The following is a 6622-nucleotide window of genomic DNA, read 5'->3' as shown; positions in this document are numbered from 1 at the left end:
GTCCAGGAATCTGCATTTTTAACAAGGGCCTGCAGGTGATTCTGATGTAAATGATCACTGGCTGCTCGCGGAACCACATTGCGGTAAACTGCTGCTGCTGTAATCAGGCAAAACCTGAGCGTGACGAATTTCTCCTGCGACAAGGAAATTCATCTTAATTTTAATTATCTATGTATAATTAGCCTTGTTCCGTTAAAAATAATTAAGTCTGCAGTGCTTGAGGTGTGCGTGGCTCACTGGTAAATGCTGAAGTCCAGCAGCATTCTCCCTGCACAAATCCACCAAGCACGTGAACCTCACGGAGGGAGGGCCTTTAGCTGCAAAGGTTGAGGAATAAAAGCAGCCTCCTCAACCTTTGCAGCCAAAATAAGACTCTTGCTAAAATTACCAAAGCATCCCATTTCCGGCAGAGAACTTCCTTTCAACATTTGGCCTGGATTAGAGTCAGGTCCTAGCTGGCCCCATCATGCTGTTGGTCCAATTGACTTCCCGCCCAAGGAAAGGTACAGTACCCAGAAAAGCAAAGGTGAATCTCTCACTTCCCTCTCTTCAATAATTGGCTCTGCTGGTGGCCTCAGCAGGATGTAACACTATTTATTTCCTCTCTCCAGCCTCTTGGCCTCCAGCAGTAATAGCTGCTGCCTGTTATTGCAAAACTAGAATGGAAAACATTTTGCAGATGGTGTGACTTGGAACAAAAGAGCAGGAAAGAGAAGAACCCCCCCCAGCCAGCATCTGAGAGTGAGAGGGCATGTAAGGGTGATGGAAGGAGGAGAGGACAGAGGAAGAGTGTTTGGGAAGGAAGCTCTCGTGGATTGGGAGAGGTTTGGGAAGGACAAGGCAGAAGACACGGCTGTGTCTGACTGTGCTCTGAACGCTGTTAGGCTTCTCCTGCTTGCGTAAGAAAGACTTGGCAGCAGTCAGGGTCAGAAGACTTGTGGTCAGGATGAGAGTGATCAGCTGTTCTTGTCCAAAAGAGCAAACCAAGGGCAAAATGAAATGAAATGAGATGAGATGGGATGGGAAGACCTTCGGGTCAAGTCCAGTGTTTCCCAAAACTGGCCTGTCGTCAGGATCACTTGGAGTGCTGGTTAAGACACCAATTCCCAGGCACCACCCTGCCACACATTCTTCCCAGCAATTTGGATGATGGGGTAGATTTGGGAGCCACTGGTGTAGCGGTTCAGGGGCTCCTGGCTGATGGCATTACTTTTGGGGCGATGGCGTTATTTCTGTAGATTCTTCAGAGTAGTTAATGGATTTTTCTACATTGCAATAATCACATTTGTAAAGCTCTATTCTTCACAGCCAAGGCCACAGTAAGCTCTCTCTGGGTCCTATGACACTGACTTTTAGGGCCCCTACATCACATCAAAGACAAAAACATATCCATGTGTGATATTGTGCTGGCCTAAAGCCAGAACCTGAGCAACACCATCTTTACAAAATGCAAAACTGTGTTTTAAATAAGTTGCAACGGCTGCCCCATTTTCCTCACAATAACTGCTGGCCCTTGGAATGTCCGGAGACCCCACCCTGGTCTCCGCCCAGGAGGTGAATTACAAAATGCCCTGGCCCCTTTTAGATGAAAATGTCTAAAACCTTTTCATCCCCATCCCCGCTCCTCACCCCCACTCCCAAGGTGGTTTTTCGGGTATAAAAAGTCTTGGCACCCTCCTTTCGACGCCACAGGTTGGAGAGACGTGAGTCCTCTGTGGTCGCTGGCATAATAAATGACCCTGCAATCTGGCATATTTCTGTCTTGGTGCTAACTTTCTACGCTCGGTCCAGTACAACACACGTTCCACCTTAAGTAGAATTTTATCATATGACTTTGAAGTTTCTGTTGCTCTCAGTAACTCATTTAAGGTTAACAGTCATTGCTTGGAGATCATCTAGATACTTAGGAGTTTTTTCAAAGTGAAAAAAGTTTAATCCACAGATAATTTGCTAATGTAATGAAAGTTCCAAAAACCCTAAATTTAATAGCTGAATGAGTGGGACTATGATGTTTTATTTTTCAGATATTTTGTTAAATCCTCATTCATGTTGACTTTGAAGCTTTACTTGTATTTTCGGGTTTAGTTCTCTGTTTTAAGTCTCAGTCAGTCATTTCTGTGAGCCTGTGGGCAAGTCTGAGGCACAAGACAGTTCCATCTAATGGGCCAGACATCCCTGCCAACAAAGACGCTGTGAGATAATATCACTTAGAGGTGAGAAGCCCATTGGAGTTGATTTCAGAGGCCTGAGTCCTATGCAAAAAAAAAAAAAAAAAAAAAAAGCTAGACTTGAGAATAGAAACATCAAAGAATCAAAGACCCAGTGTAATCAAAAAGTAACAGATCAACAGAAAGCTCCACAGGGCTCATGGTCCTTGCCAAGATTCAGCCATTTTACTTGAACAAATGCCCCTGATATTATTGCAAGTCTTTTGTTAATTTCCAGAGTTTTGAAAAAGTTGGTTTTGACCATTTTTTTTACAGTGTTCTTGTTGCTTTCATGGAGACAGGAGTTTCAGAGGCCCTTGCACTGCGATACCAAAGTGTTTCTCAGCATTGCCTATTTTAGTCATAAATAAGGCCGGGCATGGTGGCTCACACCTGTAATCCCAGCACTTTGGGAGGCCGAGATTGGATCACTTGAGGTCAGGAGTTCAATACCAGCCTGGCCAACCCAGGAGGCAGAGGTTGCAGTGAGCTGAGATGGTACCACTGCACTCTAGCCTGTGTGACAGAGGGACACTCTATCTTAAAAAAAAAAATTATAAATAAATCTTGCCCTTTTAGGAGTGAGTTGGAAAAGTGGTTATGAAAATTAAATGATCATTGTATATAAAACAACTAATCTAATGCCTATAGCATGGTAAATGCTCGCCATTGAAGACAGTAGTTATTCTTTTTATATGACCATGAGTGCTCCCGGCCGGCCCTAAGCAGTTTAGTGGCTGGGTAGCCGAGCTGTAGAGCAGGGACGAGACCACCCATCTTCTGACTGACAGCCGATGCCTCTGAATGCACCGTCATGCCCCTGTGACCTCACCGCAAATGAGCCACAGTTTTCAGAGGCCCTTCTTGCCTCTTAAATATATCGTGCAATCTCCAGGTATACTCCTCAATACAATTTTAAGACATGACTCACAGAATGTCTAATAAAATGTGTAAGATAATTTAATTCCAGTGATCACATGCAGACGAGTGGAGACAGCCATGAGCAGAAAGCACATTCATGTTCGCCTGCTCCCAGTATTCACTCAAATGCAATCGACATCCCCTTGGAACCGCTCTTTCTGACGCCCTGATTCCTCACTCAGCCCTCTCACACCATGGAAGATGCATCTCCCTACCCTTGGAATCAAAACGGCTTGTGACAGCCCACCCCAGCACTTCGGCCCTCACTAGAACCATCAGGGATGATGATGGCATTTTCCCGGCTCCCTCTGGACTTAGTCTTTCTAACTTTCAGGACAATGGGACCTCTACAATAAGCAAAGGAAGAAACGTAGGTAGGAAAATAGTACGTTTTGGAGTCAAGCAGTGGTAAATTCAAAGCCCAATTTTTCTATTTACTGGATATGTGATTTGGATTATCAGACAAACCTCTCTGAGCCTCCGTCCCACTCATCTACAAAACAAGAGTAAGATCACCTGTTTCTGCTAGGCTATTGTGAGACATTGAAATTCCATATGTCAAGAACCTGCTCTTCGGCAGGTGCCCAGTTAGTAGCAGTGATCATCACTGCCACAGCCACGTGCTGACAGAGGTTATGGCAGTAGTGAGGAAAGAAGTCACTCTCAGCTACCCTGAAAGTCCAGGCCTGGATTTGTGTATTTTGCTTCATTCTCCTCTCTCAAATCCAAACCTAACAAGCTCCGCTGCGGGCACAGAACCCTTTCCCTTGTAGTAAGTTGTTTATTTCCTTGTATTTGTGAAGCCAAGAAAAGAAGATTTGATCCTTCCCGGCCCTGTTTGATTTTAACCCAGGAAAAGTTGACTTGGAAAGTTTGACATTTCCATTCTGCCCGGGGTGATTTTCGCCTTCAATTTCACTTTCCTGAGCCAAGAAAGAGCAAACCACAGAAAGACTTCATGTTTTTCTTCTTTTAATGAGCCCAAGGACAAGAATATGAAATATTTACTTATAAAGGGAGAAAGCAGGTGAAGAAATGTATGCGCAGCACGTCCGTGATCAGAGGCCCATCCTGGCTTCTCAAACTGAGAACTGCCCCACCCTGAGAGCTCCTGCAAGTACTGCCTTGATCCAGAATTGTCCTCTTCCCTTCTCCAACTCTGTATGTGAAAGCATGAAAACAAATAAATTTAGAGAAAATTGTTCAGCCTTGCTGTGTAAACACATTACATACGTGCTGTTATTCTTCATTAAAATCTGCTAGCTCTGGAATTTTGGTTCTCATGTACATATTAATACAAAAAGACAAATATACAGTCCAAAACAGGAATCAGTAGGTACGTTTAGAAAGTTGGAATTAATCAATGGCTTCCTGCAGGTAGAACTCCAGGAAGCGACTGTCCTGGAAGTGACTTTTTTGTTGTTGTTACGACCAGTTAAGTGGACCACTGGGAATAAAAAAGGAAATGGAAGTTACCAAAAATTTCCAATTCGTTATTCATTTCTGCATTATTCTTTTGTGAAATCTTGCAACATGTGAAGAGCATTTCTCCTAAAAGTTGAAGTATTCAAAGATTGAGCTTGCATATATTTATGACACAACTTGTTTCTCCTTAAAAAAAATTAAAAATGCAAATGCATAAAACGGTTAAGTTGGGCAGTCTGTAGCCTACAGGATGTGGGACATAAAGTGGTTAACAGGTAATGCTCCTGCACTTCCGTCGCCAGGCAGAAGACTTCTTCCTGTCCTTAAACATCAAGTATCAAAGGGCCATAATTCTGCCCAATGAAGTACTCTTTTCAGGAAGTTACTCTTCCAGCCAAATGGAGAGCAACCGGACACCCTCCCATCCTATCCTGGGGCAAGACACAGATGGAGGGGGAGCCTGGCCAGAAAGAGAGAAAGGAACCTTTGCAGAAGGTACAGAATGAGTGGCAGACATTTCTCCAGAGCTTTTTTGGGGGAGCCAGACTCATGATTAAAATCAGGAGGCCGGGGCGGTGGCTCACACCTGTAATCCCAGCACTTTGAAGGGCTGAGGCAGGCGGATACGAGGTCAAGAGATCCAGACCAACCATCTCTACTAAAAATACAAAAATTAGCTGGGCGCAGTGGTGCATGCCTGTAATCCCAGCTACTCAGGAGGCTGAGGCAGGAGAATCACTCGAATCTGGGAGGTGGAGTTTGCAGTGAGCCGAGGTTGAGCCACCGCACTCCAGCCTGGGTGACAGAGCAAGACTCTGTCACACACAAAAAAAAAAAATCAGGAAAGACAGGCCAGGTGACAGGGCAAGACTTTGTCTCAAAACAATAAAAAATTTAGGAAAGACTGTGATTTGAAGCATGACGCCTGAGCACATACATTCTCTGAGACAGTGGTCCCCAACCTTTTTTTTGTGGAAGACTTGTTTTGCCACAGGGTGCATTGTGGGCTCAGTGGGTACGGTTTCCAGATGAAACTGTTCTACCTTAGATTATCAAGCATTAGATTCTCATAAGGGTCCACAACCCAGATCCTTCACATGCACAGTTCACAGTAGGGTTCGTGCTCCTATGAGCATCAACGCTGCCGCTGGTCTGATGGGAGGCGGATCTCCAGCGGTGATGCTTGCTTGCCTGCCCCTCGCCTCCTGCTGTGCGGCCTGGTTCCTAACAGGCCATGGACCGGTACTGGTCCGTGGCCCTGAGATTGAGGACCCTTGCTCAAAGACAAAGAATAAAGGCCCATCTCCAAGAAAGTAATGCCCCACAAAAACCAGATCAGAATGGAAGAGGCTAGAGGGACCTGCACAAAGCATGTGGCTGTGTACCTGCACACACAAATACACAAGACATTGTCAATGAATGAAAAGTCTACTCTCTTAGCCATGCGTGACCAAATCATCTCTTGCAGGAATAGTTCACATTTTTTAAAAAGCACTCAAAGAACTGAAATCTCACAAGCACAGGGCAGAATTCAGTGGTCATCGCGCCTTGTGAGCAGTCAAGTTTTCTGTTCATCTTCATTCATATCAGCTTGCCATAGTACAGGAGTAAATGTGTCATGAAAAGTTATTCTTCTATTAATTCTGGCAATCATTGTATTAACTACTCATTCAAGGTATATTGCAATACTGACCCACCATAAGTTTATCTTCAAATGACAAGGCAGGCTTGTGCTATTACAAGTGATACCTCATCAACACTTGCTATCAAGAATTGCCCATGACCGGGCGCGGTGGCTCAAGCCTGTAATCCCAGCACTTTGGGAGGCCGAGGCGGGTAGATCACGGTCAAGAGATCGAGACCATCCTGGTCAACATGGTGAAACCCCGTCTCTACTAAAAAAAAAATACAAAACATTAGCTGGGCATGGTTGTGCGTGCCTGTAATCCCAGCTACTCAAGAGGCTGAGGCAGGAGAATTGCCTGAGAATTGCCAGGAGGCGGAGGTTGCGGTGAGCCAAGATCGCGCCATTGCACTCCAGCCTGGGTAACATAAGCGAAACCCCGTCT

General features: G+C 45.0%; 1 long non-coding RNA gene across 1 annotated transcript in view; it reads right to left on the bottom strand.

Annotated features, from left to right (window-relative positions):
• Positions 1–1392: 1392 nt before the first annotated feature.
• The window catches only part of LOC119472782, a 9035-nt gene continuing 3805 nt past the window's right edge, over positions 1393–6622 (bottom strand). The window contains exon 3 of the long non-coding RNA XR_005201970.1: positions 1393–1512. This is a non-coding gene — a long non-coding RNA (uncharacterized LOC119472782). The remainder of the gene's footprint in view (positions 1513–6622) is intronic.

This window comes from Cebus imitator, unplaced genomic scaffold (genome assembly GCF_001604975.1).
Source record: "Cebus imitator isolate Cc_AM_T3 unplaced genomic scaffold, Cebus_imitator-1.0 Scaffold6, whole genome shotgun sequence".
Lineage (NCBI taxonomy): Eukaryota > Metazoa > Chordata > Mammalia > Primates > Cebidae > Cebus > Cebus imitator.
The sequence above is the reverse complement of the archived record's forward strand: the minus strand, read 5'-3'. Positions and strand labels throughout refer to the sequence as shown.